The 27,906-nt window shown below is 43.2% G+C and overlaps 1 long non-coding RNA gene across 1 annotated transcript; it reads right to left on the minus strand.

Moving 5' to 3' along the window:
* Positions 1 to 12,200: 12,200 nt before the first annotated feature.
* On the minus strand, positions 12,201 to 22,610 carry LOC106509408 (uncharacterized). The gene is made up of 4 exons (XR_014837247.1): positions 22,358 to 22,610; positions 18,393 to 18,481; positions 15,617 to 15,748; positions 12,201 to 13,116 (listed from the first exon to the last, which is right to left on the minus strand). It is a non-coding gene; the product is annotated as an uncharacterized LOC106509408 (long non-coding RNA).
* Positions 22,611 to 27,906: the final 5,296 nt, after the last annotated feature.

Genomic DNA, 27,906 nt, shown 5'->3' on the forward strand with positions numbered 1-27,906 from the left:
GGTACATGGATATAAGACATGGCAAGGTCTCTATGTCTTATATTCATAAGGTGCAGAGGAATAAGGATGGATACAAAACCAAAGAATAAATCTTACAAGCTAACAACTGAACTCAGTGCCCCAGGAGCAGAGAGGAAGATTCTACAATCCTTTTTTAAAGAAGTTAAAGAGAAGAACGTGGCCGTGTTCACCAGCCCAGCCTAATGGGGAATCACGTGATTTCACAAGGTGTTTCAAAGAAAAAGCTGAAATACATATTTTGGCCAGGGAAGGCTTTTTTGGTTAACTTTCCCCTCCATCCCCCTTGCCCTTTCCTGCATAGCCTGGTTAATCAAGATTGAACTGTGCCTCCTCAAGGGTCTGAGAGAAGTGCCCTTGAGCTCACCGAACATTTGGCCTCAGGGGCAGAAAGACACTTACATGGCGTTGTGTCTTTTAGACACAACAGCCTCAGTCATCTTTCTTTGTCTCTTTTTTTTAAACTGAGTATCTATTAATACAGAACCTGGCTGGGTGCTGGCGCGCAGAGGCCCGGGCGGGAGAGGCTCTGCGCGCTGCTCTGAAAGCTTTCGAGGCCATTATCCCCTGAGCCACAGCAGGAGCCAAAGCGGGTATCATTAGAAGCCTCTAAAGGGCTGGTCTGCATCCCACCGGAGACACAAAAAGGGGTTAATTACAAAAAGGAGCCGGCCAGACAAAGGACCAGGGACAAGAAATTGCCAAAGTAGAAAAAAAGAAAAAAGTGAAGACCAGATCCCTTGGGACCAGATAGCAGTTCTCTAAACAATAAACACAGTGGGAAGTTTCTGGGCGTCTGGGTAATTGTGGGAGCCACGAGGGAAAGGAGCTTTTAGAATACCATTAAGATAGGACTCTTCAAACCATAGCTGGTCCTAAATCTGGCAGGGCCAGGCCTCGAAAGAAAGGGGTCCCCCTAGACTTTCAGGCAAGGCTTTTTCTATACGCCCTGCAGGCCCCCCTTATCTCTTTAGACATTTAAGGAAACAACTAGGAGATGCTCATCTTAGGAATCAGCCAACTGGAGTTCCCGTCATGGCTCAGTGGTTAAGGAATCTGACTAGGAACCGTGAGGGTGTGGGTTCGATCCCTGGCCTTGCTCAGTGGGTTAGGGATCCAGCGTTGCCGTGAGCTGTGGTGTAGGTCGCAGACGCAGCTCGGATCCCGCGTTGCCGTGAGCTGTGGTGTAGGTCGCAGACGCAGCTCGGATCCCGCGTTGCCGTGAGCTGTGGTGTAGGTCGCAGACGCAGCTCGGATCCCGTGTTGCTGTGGCTCTGGCGTAGGCCAGTGGCTACAGCTCCAATTAGACCCCTAGCCTGGGAACCTCCATGTGCCACGGGAGTAGCCCTAGAAAAGGCAAAAAGACAAAAAAAAAAAAAAAAAAAAAAAAAAAAAAGAAAAGAAAAGAAAAGAAATCAGCCAACTCAGTAAGAGTAATAAACTGCATGGCCTCTCCCAACTTGCTTATGGGAACACCAGTCATTGGAGCCTGTGTTAGCAACTACTTCATCAATACGATGAGGAAGGACCAACCAGAGAGCCCTGCAGAATGAGCTGGGCACCAGGACACCAGGTCAGCCCCAAATCATTACTGGTCCATGTACTGTAAGCCAATTGAAGACAGAAGGAAGATTACAATCAAAAAAGACTTGGACTTAAATCTCAGCCTTGCCACTTATTAGCTGTGAGAACCTGGGCAGTCATATCGCTTCTCAGAGCCTCCACTTTCCTTTCTGTAAAATGGGAACGATGTTACCTGCCCCCAAAGGGCCAGTGGAACTATTTGATGAAGTGGTTCCAAGTCTAGGAATCCTTTCACTGCATCACAGCTGTCTTCACCTTCTCTTAGCAGCCCCATCAGAATCCTTGTATTAAGGGAGTTCATTAAAAATGGCAATGATAGGCGATCTGGCCATGGCTCAGTGGTTAGCGAACCTGACTAGCATCCATGAGGATGCGGATTCGATCCCTGGCCTTGCTTGATGGGTTAAGGATCTGGTGTTACTGTGAGCTGTGGTTTAGGTCACAGACGTGGCTCGGATCCCGAGTTGCTGTGGCTGTGGCGTAGGCCGTTGGCTACAGCTCCAATTGGACCCCTAGCCTGGGAACCTCCATGTGCTGTGGGTGCAGCCTTAAAAAGACAAAAAAAAAAAAGACCAAAAAGGAAAAAATGGCAATGATAGAGTTTCCATTATGGCTCAGTGGTGATGCACCCAACCAGTATCCATGAGGATGCAAGTTTGATCCCTGGCCTCTCTCAGTGGGTTAAATAATCTTCCAGTGTTGCCGTGGGCTGTGGTGTAGGTCTCAGATTCAGCTTGGATCCCAAGTTGCTGTGGCTAGAAACTTCCATATGCTGCTGGTGCAGCCCTAAAAAGAAAAAAAAAAAATGGCAATGATGGTGGCCTCAATAAGGATGGTGATGACAAGGAGGGGAGTATGACCTCAAGCTTAGATCTAGCCCCCAAAAGAAAATATGGTACAACAGGGAACTTGACAATCAGGGTAGATGGAGACACTCTTCAGACACTGTGGATTATTAAACCTGAAAGTTCCAGCACAATCATCCTCACCCACGTGTCGGATGAAGGGGACTGTTCACATTCGCAGCAATTATTGGTTATATCGCTGGGTGCCTCTCTTTGATATATTTCAATGGATTAGCCAGATAATTTCGTGGTATATGCCATTTACCAGTACTCCTGGGAAATCTCAAATACAAATAAACCCTTTTACCAGAAGTTATATTAGATTTAATATTTGATTAAGAGATTCATAGATATCTAACATGACACAGCGGTTTAAAGATAAGTCATGGGAACTCCTGGGTGACTTCCATCTGCAAAATTTCTTTGCAACCCATGGCATTTTATATTTCTTCCTTAAGGGCTTTTAAGCACATGAGACATTCTTTCTCCCACCCTGAGCATCTTTTGCAGGCTTTGAGTTTGCAAAGAGGCCAGGGAGCTGGTGTTAATTCTGCCTGAGGTCTGTCTCTCTGCTCTCAGCCACCCTCCATAGCCATGAGGTCCTCTTGTGATGTCCTCCAGCTTCGCTCACTGCTTTTCCCCCCATTTGGAGTTTAATATGATATGCAGGCTTCTGATCTTTGCAGAAGGTTGTTGCCATCCCTAAGATCCCTAAGATGTCCTGGTTTGAAGGTGAAAAGCCCTGCTTCCTCCAGGTAGTCTGTGTCTGGTGTGCTTTCTTCTTTCCAGATGCAGCGCCCTCTCCTCTGCAGCGCCTTCTCCAGCTCAGGAACTTCCATCACGGCTCCTGATGATGGTTAGAGCTCTCTGGCCCCTCACGCTGCAAACCCAAGCAAAGGAACGAGCCAGCCATTGCTCTCTTGATTGTTTGCCTCCCTTCTTTTAGGAGAGTCAAGTCCCACTCCCCGTGATTCTGATGAGGCTGATCAAGGGTGTCAACACTGAGAGCAGGAATCCCAGGCAGAGCACCTCAGTCCCCTGGACACAATGTGTAGAGCTGGACGCACTCTTGCAGGGATTAATTTGTGATCATGAGCTGTGGTTATCGTGCCAGGCTGAACCCCTTGAAGTATGCCATCTTCCCACCCCTGCTACACTGAGAGGATGCTTCAGGTACAAAGGAACACAGTGGGGAGAGAGAGAGACCTCTGGTGATACTCTTAGAGCATCTGGATTCAACTGCATTTGACACAAAGCCACCCCTGGACTTTTCAGTTAGGTGAGTCTAAAACTTCCATCTCTTCTTGGGCTCGTTTGACTTAAGTTGCTGCTTTTGCAAGCCAGAGTCTTGACCAGCCCATCCAGTCCAGCCAGTGGAAGCTGTGGCTGTGTTTGACTTTGGCCATCACCAAATGGCCTCACTTTTTTCTGACTCCACCTTCAGCCAAGGTCATGCAGATTCCTTCCTTTATGACATCCCAACCATTGCTGTCCCCTTGTTTCATATTGCTCACTTGCAAGCCAGCCTCCAGTCTGGATGTTGCACCCTCTCCTGCTCCCCATGCCCCATCTCTGAGCTCTGCTCCATTAGCTGTCATGTGCAGAGGGGTGTCCCCATGCCATCTCCAAGGTCCTCCTCAAGCCCAACGAGAGTCCCTTAGCTTAGGTGGTGTCTCTGCATGCCTCATGGGAGACACAGGCACAGGCTCCAAGAAAGCTTATGCATGCAATGTGGGACGGACCACCTTCATTCAATCCAATTTAACTGTAAGAATAACAGCGCTGAAAAACAATCTTTAGCAATCAATGCTGTGATGAATTATGCAGCAAATCATAAGCATCACCCCCAAATATTATGTCTACAGGAAATGGCCTTATGCAGCTAATTGTTAACTGGGAAACTCTTTCATTAATTCAAATGGGTCAACATTTTAAATGATACTGTCATATAAATGCAGCGTGAAGGTTTACGTGCAGATCACTCTAAGGTATCCCTTTTTTTTTTTTTTGGTGAAGCCGACTAATGCTGCATTATGTTTTATTGTGCAATAAAATTATGTGCTAAAATTATGCTCATAAATGTACGCAAATGTAAACCAAGCTATTAGTTATGTTTTCACAGATAAAAGTCATTAGCATAGCTATCAAACTCTTCTTCCATCTGAATAACAGAATTATGTCTGGAGTCTCTGGCTGGCTTGCTGGGGTTCAGTCTCAGGGGGAACAAGTGTAAATCTTGCTGCCTGTTGGTTATGTGGGAGTAAGTATCCTGACCTGACTTCCACCCGCCGAGGCCGACTTTGTACGGTGCCCACTAGGGTCACCAGCTGAGGAAGGACCCTTTCAGCATCTCTCAGCATCTCACATCCCTGGGAAGTCATTCTTAACACTTCCCACCTACCTCCTGCTAATTAGACTTATTGAAAAACAATTGCAGATCTTTTGAGATTTCAGGAGGCTGACAGCATCTTTTAGCAACAGTCACAGGGAAACAAAGTTTCATGTATAATGCATGAGCTACGTGGTCATCCTGGTGGGAAATTATCTCCTGACAGACTTGGCGGTGGTGGTGTCCTGTCAGAATGGCCTACAGTGTATAATTAAAACCTGAACAGAACAAATTAATGCTGATTACTTTATAAACAATTTGAAAGCTTGAATTCTGTTCCCTGTCTTGCAGGAAGAAAACAGCTATTTCAGAAATGTGTAGATGGCCCCCCCTCCCTTCCTCTCACTAATAGTCCTGCTAATAAAGGACCCTTGAATAGACATTACCGTTAATACTCTTTGTCCTCCAATTTGCTTTCGTGAAGCTCTACTACATGAAGTCAGAGGCGCCAAACCAAAAATTTGGCAGGTGCTAAATTTCCATGCTGAAAATAACTGCCCGTCTCCTGTAAATGCACGTTTGTCTGTCTGTCTGGGCTGATAAAAGCACTCACAGAATAGGAGCGCTGTCAGGGCCCTTCCAGGTGAGCTGGACAGACCCCTTATTTGAGGGACAGGGTCACAGAGACCAATGAAGGGAAGTGGCTGGGGTCAAGCCGAGCTGTGATGAGATCACTGGATGGCCAACCCAGAGCTCCTCAAGCTCCCTCCATCTTTGCAGGAATCATTGCACTAGTTTTCTAAACAGTTTGTCTCATGGCCTCCAACTCTGATCCCTTCAAATGAGTTCTCCACACCTCAGCCAGAGCCAGCTTTAGAAATAGAAAATGCATCATTCTACTTCCAGCACAAAATAGTTGGTTCCACAAATCTCTGTTTAGCTCTTACCACTTGCCAGGCGCAGTGCCAGGGGAGAGTGTCTGTCAGTGAATAAATCAGATGTGGTGCACATCTTCATGGGGCTTATAGGTGGGTGGACAGAGCAGGTGACAGTCCCCGCTGTACTTTTTTCTTTTCTTTTTTCTTTTTTTTTTTTTTTAGTCTTTTTATGAGCCACACCTATGGCATATGGAAGTTCCAAGGCTAAGGGTTGAATTGGAGTTGCAGCTGCTGACCTACCCTACAGCCACAGCAAAAACACAGATCCAAGCCGCATCTGAGACCTACACGGAAGCTCCTGGCAATGCCAGATCTTTTGACCCACTGAACGAGGCCAGGGACCGAACCCACATCCTCATGGATCCTAGTCGGGCTCATAACCCACCGAGTCACACCGGGAACTGCCCCCTTCTGTACTTGGGTCAAAGTCCAAGCTCCTGAACATAGTTTAACAGGCTCGCCAAACCTTGGGCTCTGTCTCTGTCTCCAGCAATCCCTCCTACAACAGACCAGTTTAGAAAAACAAGAAAATAGGTCTCAGCTGGTTTTCTCCATTGCAAAAACTGTGAAATTGAACTTCATGCCCTTCTGTCCTGTCTGTCCCACAAGAAGCCAGAGTTAGAATTCTCTTTTCATTGAGAGAAGTAATATTGCGCAGCTTCACTCCCCCCACCAACCCCGACGCTGAGGCATATTTCCATAGAGGAGGGTGGTGTGATTGGGTCAGAGAAGCACAGAACTAAAGAAAAAAAAAAAAAAAAAAAGAAAGAAAGAAAAGAAAAGGCATTCACATCATGGCTCAGCAGAAATGAATCTGACTAGTATCCATGAGGATGTAGACTCGATCCCTGGCCTCGCTCAGTGGGTTAAGGATCCAGTCTTGCTGTGAGCTGTGGTGTAGGTCGCAGACTTGGCTCAGATCCTACCTTGCTGTGGCTGCAGCTCTGATTTGACCCCTAGCCTGGGAAATTCCATATGCTGCCTGTGCAGACTTAAAAAGACAAAAAACAAAACAAAACAAAAAAAACCCAGAGAGCGAGAAGCACAGGACTGAACCAGCTATGAGTTCAAATTCTAGCTCAGCCTCTTAGTAGTCACCTATGCTTGGACATGTTACTTTTTGTCTATAAGCCTTTGTCTTTTCATATGTAAAGTAGGGCTGGTATTACCTATGTCTTTTGGCAGAAGCTCTCAGACTTTAACATGCATCAGAATCACCATAGCTTGTTAAACCACAAATTGCTAGACCCCGTCACCATCTGATTCAGTGGGTCTATGGCGGGGTCAAAGACTTCTCATTTCTAACAAGTTCCCTGGTGCTGATGCTGTTGCATTAGGAATCAAACATACTTTGAGAACCAACCATTATCTTACAGTGTTTGTGAGTTTTCCACCTTGGTTTCTTTCATTGAGGTGTAACAGTGCATATATCTTGTGTACAACTTGATGAATTTTTATATATGTATATGCCCTTATGACCACCACTCATCCCAAGTGAGATACAGACTATATCCAACACTCCAGAGGGATCCCTTGTGTCCCTTTCAAAGAGAACTTCTATTCCAAATTGAATCACCATCTATTGATTTTGCTCGTCCTTGAGTTTCTATAACTAGAATCACTTTTTGTGTCTGGCTTCTTTTGGTCAATATTATGTCTGTGAGAATCACCCATGCCATATCTAGTGGTGGTTTGTCCTTTTTCACTGTTATGTAGTATCTCATTATATACATATGCCATAATTTATATTTCCATTTTACTGCTGATGGACATTTGGATTGCTTCCGGTTTAGGGCTAACACAAGTAGAGGTACTATGACCATTCTTGTACCTCTCTTTTGGAGGACTGAGATCTCATTTCTATTAGCTGTAAACCCAAGTGTGTAATTGCTAGTCATAGAGAATGCATTCCATTAGCTTTGGTCAATTCTACCAGTTTTACAAAATGATTGTAACAACGTACGCCCCATCAGTGATGTGTGGGTGTTCCAGTTGCCCCCCCATCCTTACCAACACCTGGTATTGTTCATCTTTTTGATTTTAACCATTTTGGTAGGAGTTTTTGTGAGTTTTTAAGTGTGTGTGAACTTTCCTGGCTCATAGTTGGTAATTAAAATTGTTAGTTAAGTTTGGAGTTCCCATGGTGGCTCAGCAGTAATGAACCCAATTAGTATCCAAAAGGATATGGATTTGATCCCTGGCCTCGCTCAGTGGATTAAGGATCCAGTCTTGCTGTGAGCTGTGGTGTAGTTCACAGACTTGGCTCAGACCCCACATTGCTATGGTTGTGGTGTAGGTCAGCGGCTAGAACTCCGATTCAACCCCTAGCCTAGGAACTTCCTTGTGCCATGGGTGTGGCCCTAAAAAAAAGGAAAGTTAATTCTGTTTTCTCTTTTCTCTCCATACATATCTGAGAGGGGACTATTTTTAAGTCAAAGCAAGGAATCATAAATAGTGATATAGGAAGTATATTAAGTTCTGGGAGAGGGTTTGGTAGGATGGAGGAGAGGGGAAATACCATTTGATATCTTCAAATCAGGCCACTTTGTTCATGCTTTTGTCTTTCACTGTGGAAGAGAAGTGGCATGCATAACAGAACTCACCCACTCACTCTCCCACTGGAGGAAGAAGACAGAGTCTAAAGCATATGGTTGGTCTTTGGTTCCTGGTAGGGCTGGGTGCAGAGTGGCCACTTCTGGGGTAATGACTAGCCTCACTCCCTACCACTCAGTCAAGCCCCTGCCTCCTGCTCCATTTCCTAGGATCTCCAATTTTTCTGCTCATAGGTAAGCCAGGGTGAGTGAAGGAAGCTGAGATGCCTGGAAAAGGAGCCTGTGAGGTGCCTGGGATTGGGACAAGAGCCTGTCTGGTTGAGGAGACCCTGAAGGACAGGGGCACAGGGAAGCGGAGTGCCAGAGGGAACTGATTGAAGAATCTAGGTTCCAATCCAACCTGGTTGCCAGCTCAGGGAATAATTTTGGACAAGTCTTCCTATTTCTATGGCCACTTGCTTTTTCTTTTTCTTTTTTGTCTTCTTAGGGCTGCACCCATGGCATATGGAGGTTCCTGGGCTAGGGGCCGAATTGGAGCCATAGCTGCCAGCCTACACCACAGCCACAGCAATGCCAGATCCGAGCCACATCTGCAACCTACACCAGACCTCACGGCAATGCCAGATCCTTAACCCCCTGAGCAAGGCCAGGGATCGAACCTGCATCCTCATGGATGCTAGTCAGATTCACTTCCACTTAGCCACGACTGGGAACTCCTCTACTTTCACTTTCTCATCTATAAAATGAGAACGAATTTTCTTGCTTTCTTCCAGGTAATTCTGATAACCACATAACATGAAAAATCTTTTCGTGGCAAAACCATGCAAGTAAAAACAATTAACTGTATTTGGATAGATGCTTATAGCCTGGGTATCTGATCCATTTTTCTCCTAGCTTTTTGCGGCAAGGCTGTGCTAAGAAGCCAGCTAGTGCCTGCAATTCTTTTTTTTTTTTTTTTATAATTTTTTTTACTTTCCCACTGTACAGCAAGGGGGTCAGGTTATCCTTACATGTATACATTACAATTACATTTTTCCCCCACCCTTTCTTCTGTTGCAACATGAGTATCTAGACAAAGTTCTCAATGCTATTCAGCAGGATCTCCTTGTAAATCTATTCGAAGTTGTGTCTGATAAGCCCAAGCTCCCGATCCCTCCCACTCCCTCCCCCTCCCATCAGGCAGCCACAAGCCTCTTCTCCAAGTCCATGCTTTTCTTTTCTGAGGAGATGTTCATTTGTGCTGGATATTAGATTCCAGCTATAAGTGATATCATATGGTATTTGTCTTTGTCTTTCTGGCTCATTTCACTCAGGATGAGATTCTCTACTTCCATCCATGTTGCTGCAAATGGCATGATGTCATCCTTTTTTATGGCTGAGTAGTATTCCATTGTGTATATATACCACTTCTTCCGAATCCAATCATCTGTCGATGGACATTTGGGTTGTTTCCATGTCCTGGCTATTGTGAATAGTGCTGAAATGAACATGCGGGTGCACGTGTCTCTTTTAAGTAGAGTTTTGTCCAGATAGATGCCCAAGAGTGGGATTGCGGGGTCATATGGAAGTTCTATGTATAGATTTCTAAGGTATCTCCAAACTGTTCTCCATAGTGGCTGTACCAGTTTACATTCCCACCAACAGTACAGGAGGGTTCCCCCTCCAATTCTTTATTTCTCCCCCCACCCCACTTTATGTATCTTAGTTATTAACTCCTTATATGATTTGCAAATATTTTCTCCCATTCAGTCATTGTCTTTTTATTTTATTGATGATTTCCTGTGCTATATAGAAGCTTCCAGTTTGATGTAGTCCACTAGCTTATTTTTGCTTTTGTTAACTTTGCATTTGGTGTAAAAACAAAACAAAACACAAAACCATTGCCAAGACCAATGTCAAGGAGATTACCCTCTATGTTTTCTTCTAGGAGTTTTATAGTTTCAGATCTTACATTCAAGGCTTCCCATTTTGAGTTGATTTTTGTGTATCATGTGAGATAGTGGTTCAATTTCACTCTTTTGTATGTGGCTGCCCAGTTTTCCCATTACTATTTATTGAAGAGATTGTCTTTTCCCCAGTGTATGCTCTTGGCTCCTTCACTGTAAATGAATTGACCATATATATATTTGAGGATTCATTTCTGGGCTCTTGATTCTGCCCCATTGGCCCAAATGCCTATTTTTATGCCAATACCATCCTGTTTTGATTACCATAGATTTGTTCCATAGTTTAAAACTAGAACATTTCTTTTCAGTGTTTTATTCTCTTGACTTGCAGTATGTACACTTCAGTAAGTACAGGCAGTGTCTGTGGGAAATGGTCCACTTGCAGACAGCCACCTTCAATTCTGCAGAGTTCAATGGCAGCCAGGTCTGGTCTACCATGGCCAAGGAAGTCCCTGACCTACACTTGGCTCAGGGGGAATTTTCCTTTTTGCTCATGCTTTGGTAAGAGGCTGGGGACTGGTGAAGGGAAGCCTTGGTTCTTGTAGTGTTTCCTGACTGGTGATCTCTGGACCTTATAGAATCTAGGAGGAAAAGTCTATTTGCCCCTTAAGAGGTAGTACCCAACTAGACATGGAAGAACTTGAAGGCCAGAGGCATTGTGAATGCCTCAGATACTCATGAATGCCCATGAATCCTGGGATTAGAATAATGTTGGCTCTTCAGATTCCAAGAACAACATCTGTGCAGCCGGATTGAAAAGAATAAGGCTGACTCACACAATATTTCTGGTTGTGCATTGTGAAACTCTAAGGTGTGTCATTCACTATAGACTTGTATATTTATTCTACTTTTCTGATAGATGGCAGGTAGTAACATACCTCAATGAAGGAGTGCCTTTTTCTAACTTGCACAAAGCAGCCCAGAGGCTGGTGATGCTACTGATCAGATGTTGACTTCTTCTCCCACTCCCAGCTCTTGAATCCACTTCCCACGTTTCCTCTAGTCTGATGTGTGGTTGTTCTTCTCCTTAAGGTGATGCTGACTCTGGTGGACCAGACAATGTTGGCTGGGCCCAGATGCTCCTTGGCCAGAGGCAACCTTAGCCTGAGTGAAGGTCCCAATGACAGGGTTTTCTATAATTAGCTCCTCCACGAAGGACTATGGAGTAAATGCCAGACTCCAGCACCAGCTTACCCCAGCAACTTCCCAGGAAGAGGAATACCTCTCTCTATGCTTCTAGAAATGTAGAGTGAGATGGTCATCCCTCTGCTTGGAGCCAGATACCCTTCCTCTCTTGGACTTTATCCAGCTGTGCAGAAAGAGCCCTGGCCAGCAAACTGGAAATTAGGTTATAATCCCTCCCAATTCTCACGCATGGACAATGCACCTCCTAGCTCTAGGACTCAGCCTTTACATATGGACATGATGACAGGGTAAAGTGTATAATCTCAAATCACTTCTTTCTGTATTCAATTATATCCCAGATGTACTGTGCATGTTTCTCCCTCCAGGTCTCAATTTCTTTTCTTGCGCTATGTGTTCAAAGTCCACTGCTGGCCTGGTTCCCCCTCTTGGAAGCCTTTCTACCCCTGCTATGACTCTTATTCACTTCTGGCTTCATGCTAATGTCTAAGGTGGGGGTAGGGATTGGGGACTATGTTTGCAGCCCAAAGAGCCTCTCCTCAGGTCGTTTCTTCTGCAAATTTAATTTAGGCTGTCAAGTTTTACATTTCTTGGCACTGAATCTTTACTAGCATTTTAAGAGAAATCTTCAGATTATTTCATTCTTTTTTTTTTTCTTTTAGAATATCCGCTCTTCAGCACACCAGCGATATTTAAGTGCCATGATTGTGTAGTTAACAGAGAAGTGTGTATGCAGTAGAGTGCTTCCATAGGAGGAAGCTACAGAAGAAGCTGGAAGGGTATCTGTTCTCTGTCTTAGCAATGAGCAAGTGGAGAGATACACACACTCAGCCCGGGAATGGAGATTAGACATCAGGAATACTTTATTGAGAGCAAAGAATGCAGATTGGCAAAGTCTGTCTGCATGAATGCCAGTTCCCTTCCTTAGAGGCACTGTGCTCACTATGTGAATCCAGAGATGAGCAAGACTCAGAGTCACTGCTCTCATGGAACTTAAGTGGAAGTTAAGAATGATGTAAACAAACAGTTATATGTTTATAACTGGGGTTGCAAACATCTTTATAAGCAAGAGTCAAAATTTCAAAGCCATAGAAGAAAAGACTGTTAAACTTGAAGACATCAAGAGTTTGTAATTTTTGCATATAAACATATGTTTATAACTGGGGTTGCAAACATCTTTATAAGCAAGAGTCAAAATTTCAAAGCCATAGAAGAAAAGACCATTAAACTTGAAGACATCAAGAGTTTGTAATTTTTGCATAATAAAAGATAACATAAGCAAATATAAGAAAAAGATTGATAGAAAATATCTGCAATGTATATAACATGCAAAAGAGATTTAACCATGTTGTATAGAATGCCTACAAATAAAAAAAATAGAAAAATAGGCAAAGGATATGTATTAGTTACCTACTGCTACATAACAAATTGCCCTCATGTTTAGTGACCTAAGACATTTATGATCTCACAGTGTGTGTAGGTCTGGAACCCAGATATGGCTTAGTCGGGTCTTCCTGCTTGAGGTCTCATGCAAAACTGTACTCAAAATCTTGAATGGGGCTGCAGTCAATTCAGGCTTGACTGGGGAAGGACCTGCTTCCAATCTCACTCACATGGCTGCTGATGGGATGCTGTTCCTCGCAGGTTGTTGGATTGAGAACCTCAGTTCCTCTCTGGCTGTTGGCTGGAAGTCACACTCAGTTCCTTGCATGTGGGATTTCCCATAGGACAGCTTGACATATGGCAGCTTGATTCATCAGACTGAAGAAAAGCCAGAAAAAGAGAAGGAGAGCTGACAAGATGAAAGTCACAGTTTTTTTGTAACCTAAGCTTGGAAGTGGCAAGCTACAAACTATCATCTGTGCCCTATTCTTTCTTTCTTTATTTTTTTGGCTGTGCCTGTAGCACATTGAAGTTCCTGGGCCAGGGATTGAACCTGAGCCAGAGCAGCAAGCAACCCAAGCCACTGCAGTCACAACACTGGAGCCTTAACTCCCTGTGCCACAAGAAAACCCTCATCTGTGCCCTAGTCTATTCATTAGAAGCCAGCCACTTGTTCCAGCCTATCCTCAAAGGAAGGGGATTATACAGGGCTTGGATACCAAGGGATGAGGGCCACTGAGGGCCAGCAGTTAGAGGTCTTACTACCACAGAGTACCAATGGGCATTCCATAAATGAAGAATGATCTATAAATTATGAGAAGATACTCAGCTTCATTGATAATGAGGAAAATGCAAATTAAAATAATAAAGAGAAATCATGTTTTATCCATCATATCAGGGAAAATTAAATACAGATAACATCGAGTTTTGGGAAATAAACATTGTCACACATTACTGGTAGAGGAACAAGTTGATAAGGAACATTAAATTACAAGTAACTTTTTACCCAGCAAGGGAACTTCTAAGGATCTGCTGCAGAAAATTGCAGGTGCACAAAGGTGCACGTTCAAGAACACACATTGAGGGAGTGCCTGTCACGGCGCAGTGGTTAACGAATCCGACTAGGAACCATGAGGTTGCGGGTTCGATCCCTGGCCTTGCTCAGTGGGTTAAGGATATGGCCTTGCCGTGAGCTGTGGTGTAGTTTGCAGATGCAGCTTGGATCCCGCGTTGCTGTGGCTCTGGCGTAGGCTGGCAGCTACAGCTCTGATTAGACCCCTAGCCTGGGAATCTCCATATGCCACAGGTGCGGCCCTAAAAAAGACAAGAAAAAACAAAAAAAACAAAAAACCACACACTGAGGAGTTCCCATCATGGCGCAGTAGAAACGAATCTGACTAGGAACCATGAGGTTGCGGGTTTGATCCCAGGCCTCGCTCAGTGGGTTAAGGATCCGGCATTCCCATGAGCTGTGGTGTAGGTCTCAGTCATGACTCAGATTCTGCGTTGCTGTGGCTGTGGTGTAGGCTGGCAGCTGTACCTCTGATTGGATCCCTAGCCCGGGAATCTCCATATGCCATAGGTGCAGCCCTAAAAAGCAAAAGAATGTATATTTAGTGTCTGTGATAGTGAAAAATTGGAAACCTCAGCCACGAATGGGTAAGCAAGAGACCTCTAATCCATGGAATTTAAGCCAGAGCTAAAAAGAATGAGGTAGATGGAAAGATCATCAAAACATTTCTAAGTGAAGAAAGCCAACTACAGAATAATTCATGTAATGACATGTAAAAACAAAAGCACATGGCAAAACCAAACCAATACTTTTCTCTATGCACATGTGTGTTATGTAGAGCCACACTGACAGTATAGAAGGACACAGACCAAAGTGACGATAGTGGTTAAAATATTGGAATATTTCCATACTAGTTAGTAAACACCCATCCAAGCCCTATAACTCGACACCTTTGCTTCTCCTTGGACCCTCTCCTCCCCAGGCGTCAGCAGAAAAGGGGGACCGTCTGGCACACAGGGGCACCAGCACCTTTCTTGATAGGCTAGCATCTGTTCTGATTTTTCCCTTTCCCTGTTTTCATATTTTCTTTTCTGATTATTTTCAAATCCTCACCAACATTATGCTAATTGCTTAGTCCTTCTTGGTCTTACTAAGTGTGGAACAGTTACAATAGAGCCAAAGTCTATACTTGGGGCAAAAGGTGGTGGGGAGAACACGGCTGCAGCAGCGGGAGGCGGGAGCAGAGGAATAGCCGGGTTGGGGACCCCCACCCCCACCAGAGGCCCTTCAGGAATACTTGGGTTTGGGCACCGGCTGGAAGGAAAGGCTTTCTGGAGTTACCCACGAATGGGGCTTGAACTCTGGAGTTGGGAGTTGTTTCTGTTTTGCGGAGCTAATTGGTCACCTCCTCCCCGCTCTGGATTCTGAGAAATTAACATAAAGATCAAGGTCCCGGGTCAGTGGTCCTGCTGACAAGACACCTGGCAGCGAATGAGAGTCCTGTTCTGCACTTTAGTCTTCCCATCAGCTGCCTGCGGGGAGAACTGGGTCTGCAAGTCACACTAAGTTGCTTGCATGGAAGATCGCAGTGCCCTCACCTGACAGTAGGAGGAATCGACAGCCCTAACCTGCAAAGGCATCCATCACCTCCTCCTATTGCAAATGGATGGACCAACTGAGAACACTTTCCCACCAGCTCACCCATCAGACAAACCATCTGTCCCAGGAGGGAGCCTAGCAGACAGGGAAGCAAAGGGCAAAAGATTTCTAACACCTTGGGGGAGAGAGAGAGAGAGAATGGTTTTCTTGTATGTATTAAGATGAACATGATCCTAGAAGGAAGGAGAACCCAGAGGCTATACTTACAATGGCAAGTTATGAGTGGTTGCTCTGGGTTGGGTTAAAAGCTCTCACACAGGAATTATTCTGGATCTGCTACTTACTAGCCATGTGGCTTTGGGCATGCTACTTGGCATCTCTGGGACTCAATTTTCTCATCTGTAAAATAGGGATTGAAAATAACATCAACTTCATTTTTTGGTTGGATTGCATCTGTGTAGTTACAGGGATTAAATAAGTTAATATGTGGAACGCTCTGAGTGTGAACTCATTGCTTTAACTCTTAGGAATGTGCATGTGCTCAACACAGCTCCTGGCACATAGCTGGCAGGTGGTAAATGGTGGTTGGATCCATTGTTTTATCTTTGGGATAAAAGTCATCACTAGGAGTTCCTGCAGCGGCTCAGCAGTAATGAACCTGACTAGTAACCATGAGGATGCAGGTTTGATTCCTGGCCTTGCTCAGTGGGTTAAGGATCCAGCATTGTGGTGAGCTGTGGTGTGGGTTGCTGACGCAGCTTGGATCTGGCATTGCTGTGGCTGTGGCATAGGCTGGTGGCTATGACTCCAATTCAACCCCTAGCCTGGAAATTTTCATGTGCTTTGAGTGCGGCCCTAAAACACAAATTAAAAAAAAAAAAAAAAAAAAAAAGAAAGAAAAGAAAAGAAAATCATCACTAGGTATCCTGACAATGGGAAGAGACCTGGTTCTGGGCAGGGTCCACATTTCAGAGAAAATATAATAGATTGTTCCAATAATAGCACTTAGAGAGAAATTCTTTTCCCAAGCAGGGCTAGTGATTTACTCTCCAGTTGCGAGTATAGATGTTTGCTAATGTAGTGTATGTGACCCAGCTCTTCTAAACTTTTAGTGTGTCTGGGTTTTAGCAATCCCTGGCCTCTCCTAAATGTCTGGGAAGGGGGCCTGTCTCTCCTGCCCGCCCCCCACCGCCCCGGCTCCTCTCTGCAGCCCTCTAATGAAATGGCAGCCCCTGGGTGGAAACCGTGAGCTCTCAGAGCCCTCGCCAGTGAAAGGCTGGGCTCTGCTTGCCTGTTTCCTTACGGAGTGGAGGACGAGGCAAGAGGCCAAGGTGATTTCCTCTCTTTTACTGCATCATAAAAAAGCATCTCATTCTGCACGCGACACCTCGTGGACGCTCATGCCCAGGCCGTGATTAGCAGATAATCTCATAAAGGCCTGTGGTCCAGCTGCCAAGACCCACCTGTTGGAGAAAGTGAAGGCCTATGACAGAGACCCCTTCCCACGGCCTCGAAGGCTTGTTCTATTGAAGTCAGTCCTTTTCCATATGGGGGTAATCTGAGCCCTCCTGCTCTCTGCTGGCTTGGCTCCCTGGCTGCCATTTTACCTTCTCAAAGAGAAGGCTACCCCCCTCCAACCACCCAGACACTACAAAAAAAAAAAAAAAAGACTTCATTCTCTGACTGCATCACAGAAGTATTGAGCTGAGAACTTTGGAAACTCTCCAGTAGTAAAACACTTTCGTGTTACTTATGGGGAACACGAGGCTCAGAGACATTGAGTGACTTTCCCAGGGTTACACCACAGAGGAAGGCAGAAGAAGAGTCAGAATCCAGATCTCCTGACACTCATCTGAAGGTCCAATATCTGCACTTCCACCAACCATCAATCAGGCCTCTTTCTTGGCTGAATATTTGTTGTGTCCAAGCCACCCAAGAAATATCTTCTGAGAAGGGCCGTGAGTCCCTAGGTTGGCCCTGGCACCATCGCAGGTATTGCCAGAACTGTCACCTGCCTGTTAAACTCAGCAGGGGCACCCAGGAGGGGCCAAGAGGATTCATGGCTGTTGCTGGCAGCAGAACCCTCAGAGGGAGCTTAACAAGCAGCCAACTTGTAATCACTAGGAGACCTAGATGGAGTTGAGGCCACTGGGTACCACCTCTATGGGTGACCAGCACAGGCCACTCCTCTTCCAGCCTGGAGAGAGCACAGGGAAACAGTGTGGGCTTGGGCATGGGACAGGCCATTTTCTATCTGTGTAACATTAGGCTATACAATTCTTTTTGAACTACATTTAAACATAAGAGTAAGTATATACACAATGGAATACTACTCAGCCATAAAAAAGAACAAAATAATGCTATTTGCAGCAACATGGATGCAAATAGAGATGCTCATACTAAGTGAAGTAAAGCAGAAAGAGAAAGACAGATACCATATGATATCCCTTATAAGTGGGGTCTAAAATATGGCACAAATGATCCTATCTTCAAAATAGAAACAGATCATGGATGTGGAGAGCAGACTTGTGATTGCCACGGGGGAGGGGGAGGAAGTGGGAAGGATGGGGAGTTTGGGGATGGAAGATGCAAATTATTACATTTAGAATGGATAAGCAATGAGGTCCTCTTGTAAAGTACAGGGAACTATATCCAAACTTTTGTGGCAGAACATGATAGAAGATAGTATGAGAAAAAGAATATATATATATATTATTCATACATACATATATATATACACACACATATGTATGTGTGTATGACTGGGTCCCTATAATGTACAGCAAAAATTGACACAACACTGTAAATCAACTATACTCATAAAAAAAAAGAGTAAGAGTAAAAATTGTTGGAATCATAGGCTGTTGTGAGGATTGAAAGGGATTCTTCATAGATGCACCCAGCCTGGAACCTGGCTCATGGGAAGCACACGATACACAGTTATCACCACAATTACTATCCCTCCTCCTTGTACATTAGCAGACAAAACACAGCCTATCTAAACTTCAAATTTTTCATCTAAAATAGTGAGATTATTCCTAACCATAGGCTGAACAAAAAGTTGGTGGAAAAGCATCCAGTGAGATCTCCAGTCAGCATTGGTTCCTTTCTTCCATTTGGCAAGCAGGGCTCCTGGCAGAGGAAAGAAATGCAAGTCAGCTGATCTGTTATTTCCACCATGGTGCCAAACATCTATATTTATATCTGTCTCTATCTCTATAGCTATTTCTATATGATGTATACATTTCCAGTCTTTTCTCTTTTCTTCTTACAGCCACACCTGCAGCATACGGGAATTCCCAGGCTAGGGGCTGAATCAGAGTTGCAGCTACAGGCTCCACCACAGTCACAGCAACACTGGAGCTGAGCTTCATCTGCAATCTGTGCCTGCAGCTTGTGGCAATGGTAGATCCTCAACCCAGTGAGCAAGGCCAGGGATCAAACCCACACCCTCACAGAGACAGCGTCGAGTCCTTAACATGCTAAGCCACGACTCCCAGCCTCTTCTCTTTTTAAAACAAACAAACAAAAAAAGGCAAACCATTCAATTGTCTTTGAAAAAATATATAAGCTTATTATAAATAACAGAATAGAGAAAAGTTTAAAAATAAAACTAGTAAACTAACCACACATACTACTGCTCAGAAATAACCCTTACTGAGAATAAATAAACATCATCACTGTTATCTTTGCATTTGCATTCATAGATAGAAAAATAGATAATTTAAGAACACTTTAGTGAAATGGGATAATTTGAAATACTGTTTTAAAATCTGAAGTACTACCTTTAACTTTCCTGGAATTTAATGGAAGAAAATATGCCAGAGTAAAACTACAGATTATTAAATATGTGCTTCTTCAGTATAGGATAGTATTTCATGAAAAATCCTTTTAAGATTGATCAAAGTGATTATGGAATACATCAAGAGGTATCATTTCTTTTTAAATTCCGTGTTTCAATTTCAGCATCAATTGTGTTTGGGCTGTGAAAGATTAGGATATTAATACTCTCATTTCTCTTCCCGCTCCTCTCCCCACACTGTTTGAATTTTGTTAGTTATATGATCAGGTCTACATTGTTCAGACTTACAGCTCCAGCTGTCAGCACCGTAACTAGAATAGGTCCCCTATGTCATGCAACTCTTCAATCCCAGCTCCCCTGACTGACTTACCTTCTATGGGGCGGGGTGGGGGCAGATAATAGACAGCAAAAGCGTAAAACATACGGTGTGCTAGGAAACGATGTGTGCTATCGAATAAAAGCAACAAGTAAAGCGGAGGAAAGGAGATGCAGAATGTTCAGTTGGGGTGGGCACAACCTGCCAGATTAAGCAAGGCAGGCAGGGCAGGCTTCACGGAGAGATATTGCTTAATGTTAGTAAACATATCCAAAATAGATTTATTGCCTACCACTCCTGCTCTTTCATGATGTTTCAATTCCTAAGTTTACCCCCCCACCCCTTCTTTATTTCTTATTTGGCAGGATGTCATTTTCTCACTGTTTTGTTCAAGAAGGACTCGTGGGTGCTGTATTTCTGGGCTTCATGGGTTTGAGAAAGTCTGTTGCTTTTATATTTAACAACATTCTTGTGTGGCTGCAACATCCTGGGGTGCACTTGCTCTCTCTTGGAATGTTGTGAACACTGTCTTTTGACATTAAATGTTGCTGTGGAGAAGGCCAAGCTGAGCTTGATTTTAACCCCTTGTAATGATCTGCTTTTCCTAACTCAGTGTTTGAAGTGTCCTTATTTAAGTAGCATAGATCGGTCTTGAACTGTCGGTATTAAATTTTCTAGGAACATGGCATGTCTTTCACTTTGCCTATTCTGCTTTTTCTTTATTTAGATAATTTTTTAAAATGTTGCCTTTGGGTTGGATATTTCTTATTTTTTATGTATTAGGCTTTTAAGAAATCTATTAGCTTCTCTGTACTTGTTTCAAATATCTTTGTTTTAATCTGCATTTGCTGAGACTTTCTCAAAGTCTCCTCCATAAAAAATAAATAAATAATTTATTTTCAGTGAAATATACCTGTCCCTCGTTCTAATTTTTGCATTAGCTCTATAATGATGTGCTCTGGGTCAATTTATTTCCTTAGATCCTCAATCTCCCTTTTTGTTTTTAATCCCATTATCTTGTCTTTCAGCCCTTCTGCTCCTGAATTTATATTCTTATTAAGATGTCCTGTAGCATGAAAGAACTATGAAGAATTTCCTTTCGTTTCTCTGTTACTTTTTCTCCTAGGTTGTTTCTCTCTCTCTCCTTCTTTCCTTCCTTTCTTCCTTCTTTCTCTCCTTCCATCACCTGACTCTATTTCTTTCATCATATGTATGCATAGTTCTTTCATGAACAAGAAGTACTTTTATGATACTGTTTCAACTCCCTGACATAACATTTGTAGAGCTCATTATAAAGTGTCTGATTCCATTCCTCTGTCTTAGAAAGCATCATCTAGGCAGTCCATTTGAAACTAAGTGTGTTGCCAAAGACTCTGGAAAAGCCTTAAGGCCTCTATCTTGAACCATTTCCCATGCAGCATGGTGAACTGAGGCAGAGTTAGATCTAGGACTCCAGGGGACATGCTGATTGGCTGGAGTGTTGGGACAGGACCAATGGGGAAAATGCTAGGATAACACCACAGGAACCTGAGGAAACTGACTCGAGGGAGCCAGGAATCCAATTCTTAGTATACAAACTTAAAATTTAGGATTAGAATTCACAGTGGCTGAGAGATAGAGATAAATTGGTGTTTGGTCCAGGCTTTGCAATTTACTGAATTTATAATCTTGATCCTCTGAATTCTCATCTGTACTACCAGGGAGTGGACGGTGATCGCTTCTTCATAGAATTGTTGGGAGGAATAGATGAGGTCAGGAAAGCAACAATGACCTCAGTGCTGACAGCTTTAATAAATGCTAGCTAGCATTTTTTATCATTGTAATTCATGCTATACAAAGTTCTCATAGGCATTGAAATAACAGAACGTATAATCAGAAGGTAGCCCAGAGCAGCAGAAATAGGTATTAAAAGTGACATAGAGTTATTTTGGTGCTAGCCACAGTATTTAAGACTGTTGGGTAATCATTCACAGTAGGACCCCAGACTGTGGCTAGGAGTCCATGGAGCTCAAACATTCACCTCCGCCATGCTGGCATGATGCCGGGGGAAAGGGGACGCCTATGAGAGCCAGATAAGGTGTCTGGCCTGGGTCTAGTGGTTTTCAAAATGTGGTCTCTGGACCAGTGGCCTCATCACCTAGGAATCTGTTAGAAATACAGATTCTAAGGCCCCATTTCATACCTACTGAGCCAGAAACTCAGAAATGGAGACCAGGAAATTTTGTGCTTTAACGACATTCCAGGTGGTTCGGATGTCCTTTTAAATTGGAGAAACATTCTGTGTCCTATTGGGCTAGTGTTTGTTTGGGGAAACTGAGTGGCCAGAAGGGAAGGCAGTAACCCTCAATACACTGGCCAACACCTGGAAACTTGAAGTATGATATGGCTCTGGAGTCAGAATTAGTGCTTTCTAATAGTCAAAAACATTTTATTTTATTTTATTTTATTAATTTATTTATTTCTTTGTCTTTTAGGGCCACACTGGCAGCATATGGGGTTCCCAGGCTAGGGGTCCAGTCAGAGCTGTAGCCACTAGCCTACACCAGAGCTACAGCATCTGATCCGCATCTGCAACCTACACCACAGCTCATGGCAATGCCAGATCCTTAACCCACTGAGTGAGGGCAGGGATCAAACCCTCATCCTCATGGATGCTAGTCAGGTTCGTTAACCACTGAGCCACAATGGGAACTCCTCAAAAATATTTTAATAGGCATACAATGAAGCTGGATATTTATTCTTCTAAATATATATCTCCTTTGTGTAGTCTACATAGATGAAGATACTACTTTGCCTACCTTTTTTTAGTAAACTATAGTTTTGATTATAACATGATAAAATATAGAAAAACACTTGACTCCCATAGTTAAGGTAAAAATCTGGAGCTTACCATGAAACCAGGGTATCATATGCCATCCAGTGGTAACATACCCCACTGATGGGCTTCAATAGCAACAATCACAAGGATCTCAAAGATGTCAGAGACACAGGAATTGGGAGCCGTCTTGGAGCTGAAGAAATTAGAGGAAAGTTTCCCTTCATGTCAGATCACTGTGGTTCCTGCTCAGAGAAGTGATGTGGGGTGGAGAAAAACATGGAAGTTAGACTCAGACACAATTGGATTAGATCAACCTTTGCAAAGCTACTTAATATCTCTGAACCTCACGTTTCTCACTTCAAAGTGCAGATGATAGTATAATAATGCTTCCATCTCCAGATTATGGTGAGGGTCAAATGAGGGAACTGGTTGAAAACAGCTGGATGTGTTTGGAAAACTGTTAAGAGCTGCCCAGATGTGAACTGTTTATTATTTAGGTTTGAAACTTGGTCTTTGATTGTGGAATGTAATGTCCTCTGTTGGAGGAATTCTAGATATTAGCAAGCAGGTGGAGAAGGTATTCGATGTTTGGGTTTGTCTTGAAAATTGTTTCTGAAAAGGACCCAGGGAAGGGAGTTTCTGCCCTGCAATTACGCCAACTCTAAATTAGGAAGGAAGAATGCATGACCAACTCTATGCTCCACCAAGGTGATGGGTAAGAAAACCAAGAATCCTGGCCATGAGCCTCCCTGCTGCCTCTTGTCCTTGTGTTGTCTCAACTTGGGGAAAAGAAGGATGGGAAGAAAGGGAGGAGAATGGATGGAAGTTTACAGAGATAAAGGTGATAATGAGGAAAAGAGGGAAAGAGAGAGGGCAGGAAGGGAGTTAGTAGCAGAGAGGCTCAGAAAGAAGAAAGAGAACTTGGAAGAAACCAGATTAAAAGAAGGCTCAGATCAAGGGAAGAGGGAAGAAAATATGCCATAGTGCTGTTGCCCTAGTCAGTTTCCAACTGGCAGCACCTTCTGTGAGTCCACTTTTGCAACTGAAACTCTTCTTTCTTCAGGGACCTTGTGCTTTTGTACCCATGAAATGTTTGGCTCCAATGTGCTCAGTGAAAGAGAAGAGTCATACATTGCTGGAAAAAGAGACCAGATGTCTTTGAAATCATCTAAATTGTCTCTATTTTTAAAAAAAGTTACTCTTTCCATTGCTGCCAGATCTGAAAGTCCAATTTGCCAGGATAATATATCCAGTGTGGATAAAGATTTCCAAACTTGAAGTGTTTGTTGCTTAGCAACTCAGAGGCACGTAGGGCCCACTTGGGCTTGGCCTTTGAACCTTTTCTGGGATCAAGCTTCCCCAGTGGTGGGGGACAGGCTTGGAAGGAAGGAGGGCTCCCTCAGGCCCTGGGCACACTGCCCCTCCCCTTCTAGACTTCTTCCCAGGTACTTGAAGCTAATAAAACATAAGCAGAGGAAGAAAGGGAAGCAAGGAGAAAAGCAGAGAGAAAGGGAGAAAGGGAACAACCTGAAGACAAAAATCCCAGGGATGAAAGGAGTTGAAAAGAAAAACCAATTGTGTCTGTGACTTGATCCTTGGCCTACTGCACACCTCCAGATAACTACTTCTCAAGTAGTGGGGAACAAGAAGATTTTTATTCTTTCACAAAGGCTTTTTTAATATTAACTTTTTTAAAAACTATGCACATTATTGTTATTGCTATTTTTTCCCATTCTTGTTTAGGAAAAATGATTTAGGTCACTACATGTTGGATTGAGGGTTCCTTTACTTAGTGACCGAGAACTCAATCAAAAGTTTGAGGCCTCAATTTCCAAGGAAGACTTGTCTATCCACTAGCCTACGTCATGCTGGGGACTGGGAAAGGAGGGGTGAACACTGTAGATGTTCCCCCTAATACTACTCTTTCTTCTCTTGGGAATTAGTCTTATGGTTGGTCCAGTTCCCATCTTCCTGCACATATACAGTTCTTACACTGACAAAAATATGACTGTGGTCCCGACCTAAGCAAGCATGCCCAACCCTACCCTCCTGCCATAGTTTTTGGTTCAGGGTTGGGCCTGTGTGCCCATTCTGGCTATTGAGCTACAAGAAGAGGAATTTGCTAGGGGTTCCTAGGATTGCTCTCCCTCTTGCATCTGGAGAAATTTCTGGGTGTGGTCCTTTTTTTGTTCTCTCTGGATACTTTGCAGCCATTTTGGGGACTATGAGAGGGAGATAGCCTTGGTGTGAAGCTGAATCTATGAAGCACAGGGTGAAGACAGAAGAAGAAAACACATTCTTGATGACATGGTTAGGCCACTGAATCAAACTGCTCCTGAAGCCCAGGTTTTCTAGAATCTCCACTTACATAAGTCAATAATTTTCTTTTATTGTTTAAGCCAATTCGCATTAGGCTTTCTGTTACTTAGAACCAAACATTCCCTTTTGATATGGTAACGTTTATTGAGCACCTACTCTATGCCAGACACTCCATGAAATGTTTTGTGTGTGTTAGTCTCACCTAATTCCCATAGTAACCTGGCAGAGAAGGCTTAATGTCTCCCTTTTTTAACTGAGGAGACTCCAGTTTTCATACTGAAATGGTCTGCAGCAGAGCTGGAACTTTAACCAGCAGTCTGACTGCAGAGCTCAGCCCACTCCCAGGCTCAGATGCTCAGCTGGCAGCAGAGGACACCTGCTCTGAGCAGAGATGGGAAGGAAAGCTGAGGGGAGGGGAAATCTGAGCGGATAGGATGGTCAAAGGCCAAGGCGAGGGCCTTAAGCAGAACCTGCAGTGAGTTCAGATGATCTGGCCTGTTCAGGGTCCTCATGTGGCACCAATTCTCTGACACCATGCCACCTGCCTCCTCTCTCCAGGCCACAGCTTGCTTTAAATGCCGGCTCCCTGGACACAGCGAGGAATAACAACTTAATGACAACCACTCATCCCTGTAAACATATGCAAAGGCTTGTGAAATTTCATGTTACTTAACTCATGTTTCCTAATTTAATGTCTTCCTTTCAATCTGCCTCTTCTAAGTCACGACAAATCAGCAAACCCCTGGAATGACAAGACTACTGGACATGACAATACTAGTTAATGTCATGGAATATTTTCTCTGTGCCAGGCACTCCTCCAAGTGCCTTCCATATGCAGCATGCATGTCACCAGGCAGTGCATTGTCCACCCACCTCTATTGCACATGTGGACATGGAGGCCCAGAGCGGGTAAATAGCTTGGCCAAGGTCACACAGCTGTATGCTGTGCTCTCACCCATTATGCTATATTGCCTTTTCATATAAACGGAATGAACAAAACCTCCTGCCAAGGTTCTTGGCAAATGGGATGTGATAGATCTAGTAATAAATTGGGCAGGCCCAACTCTCAGTACCAGAATAACACCATTTGGTACAGAAATGAACTGAGTTGTGGCTTTAAAGTTGTGAGACTGATTTTTTAAAAACACAGTACATCTTCAAAATTCATATTATTGCCACACTTTAAAAGCTGTCCTCCACCCCATACCCTCACTACAGAAAAGTCTATATAAAAATCTTTGAAAAAGAAAAACGAGAAGAGACTAGCACTGCCAGACCTTAAATATACTACAGAGCAGTAATAATCAAAGCTGTATGGTCTGTGAATGAAAGTAAACAAGAACATAAACAAGTAAAGTAAACAAGAGGAAAATAACAAAAAATTCCTCAGTACTATTATTTGGTATATGATAGAAGTAATATTTCACATGCAGAGGGCTGGCAAAATGCGGCATCTAGAAACATATTAATTTTGATTCTTTCCTCCTACCATATATCACAACAGAAAATAACAGAAAATTCCTCAATACCATTATTTCGTATATGATAGAAGTAATATTTCATATGAGGAAGGCTGGCAAAATGTGGCATCTAGAAATGTATTAATTTTGATTCTTTCCTCCTACCATATATCACATTAAATTCTGGATAGGTTACAAAACTACATATAAAAACTACAGCTACAAAATATCTCAGGGAAAATTTAGGATATCATTAGAGAAGACTTTCCTCAATATTGCATCAACAGCAGAAACCATAAGCAAATTTATAGATTTCACAATATGAAATAAATATTTCTGTAGAGCAAACATAGCATCGAATATACAAAAGACAAATGGTATATAAAGATATATACCAATGGTATAGCCTTGGTATATAAAGAACTCATAAAATCAATAAGCTAAAATGGTGAACATAGTAATATAAAAAAGTCAGGCCACATTCATAAATTGTTAATAGAAGTATAAATGTACACATGATGAAGTACAATGTGACAAAATACTTCAAAGACCTTAAACATCTGACCCAGCAATTCCACTTCTAGGAATTTATCTTAACACTGGACAAATATGCAAAGGCATTTGTGCAAAGGATGATCATCCCAATGTTTTCATGATAATTTAAAAATTGAAATTAAATTAGTTGTTTGAGGAGAGAGTAGGTTAAATAAATGATAGTATCTCTCCAATCAAAGAACATTTAAGGGAGTTCCCATCGTGCCTCAGCAGTTAACGAACCTGCCTAGCATCCATGAGGACACAAGTTCAATCCCTGGTCTTGCTCAGTGGATTTAGATCTGGCGTTGCCATGAACTGTGGTGTAGGTCACAGACCTGGCTCGGATCTGGCATTGCTGAGGCTGTGGCATACATAGGCCAGTGGCTACAGCTCCAATTGGAGACCTAGCCTGGGAACCTCCATATGCTGCAGGTGTGGCCCTAAGAAGACTGAAAAAAAAAAAAAAAAAAGGAACATTTAGTAGTAGTTAATAAGGATAGTAGAGATGTATATTTGCTGACATCAAAACATGTCCTTAATCTGCTGTTAAGTGGAAAAAGGAAGTCACAAGTATGTTTCAAAATATGATTATATTTGTGTATAGATGTAATCCTCTTCCTCTAAATGTAGAAACACCTGGCAAGCTAGTCACCTAAAAGTAAATATACGTGGAGTGTGTATGCATGTATTTCTATGTTTTCCAATATTTTCTAAGATAAATACTCATTTCTATGCCATAAAATTAAATGCATTGGAAAATTATTGTGTGTGTGTCAAATACTACATGATAAAAAGAAAACAAAAACTGAAGATATGCATACAGATAACAACATTTCCCCCTTTTTCTGGCCTGACTGACTTTGGAATTGGCCCATTGGGTGGCAAGGAAGAGCACGGGCTTGGAAACCCCACTGATCTGGGTTGACATCTCAGTTGTTACATGCCAGTTGTGAGATTATAGGCATGCCTCTTAACCTCCCTGAGACTCAGTGTTCTCACCTGCAAAATGAGAATGATATTTATCTTGCGTGATTATTATGTGGAATTTATTAAAATGATAAAACCTCTAGTTCAGTGACTGGCACGTAGAAGAGTCTTAATAAATTGTGACAAATATTATCTTCCTTTCGTATTCAGCTCGAATGCCTCTCTGAATGTCTTCACCAGCTACCCCAGACAGTTTGTTCTTTACTGTTTTCTTATAACTCTTTATGGACACTGGCTATTGCTGAATCTGCTTTGACTCATTAGAAGTCAGGGACCAAGTGAGCTTACCTCTGGGTTTAAAGGACCTAGATCAGTGCT

Source organism: Sus scrofa, chromosome 2, assembly GCF_054392235.1.
Source record: "Sus scrofa isolate SSC_HxYL_T2T_F1_AM1 chromosome 2, Sscrofa_HxYL_maternal_Yorkshire_Landrace_v2.0, whole genome shotgun sequence".
Classification (NCBI taxonomy): Eukaryota; Metazoa; Chordata; class Mammalia; order Artiodactyla; family Suidae; genus Sus; species Sus scrofa.